A 308-nucleotide genomic window follows, 5' to 3' on the forward strand; every position below is an offset into this window, starting at 1 on the left:
CATCAAACGGAAATATAACATAAAATTACTCAAAGTGAGGCATAATAAACGAATACAAATGTCAAATTGCCAATTTTATTATTCACACTGGGAAGTATAATTTTGAACATGTGGTAATACCAAAGAAAAACTACTATATTCCGTCTATAACAGAGCAAGCATGATTTTGAATACAGCTTTAATTTATATTATGTCGAAGATTAGTTTTTCCAGAAGTTGGAAATTACAGCTTAGTTATAGCCTGGTCTTTTACACGAAAGAAAATCCAAATTGGATAAATTTCGCCCAAGATTTCAGAAGCTTATCGG

Source organism: Penaeus monodon, chromosome 15 (genome assembly GCF_015228065.2).
Source record: "Penaeus monodon isolate SGIC_2016 chromosome 15, NSTDA_Pmon_1, whole genome shotgun sequence".
Classification (NCBI taxonomy): Eukaryota; Metazoa; Arthropoda; class Malacostraca; order Decapoda; family Penaeidae; genus Penaeus; species Penaeus monodon.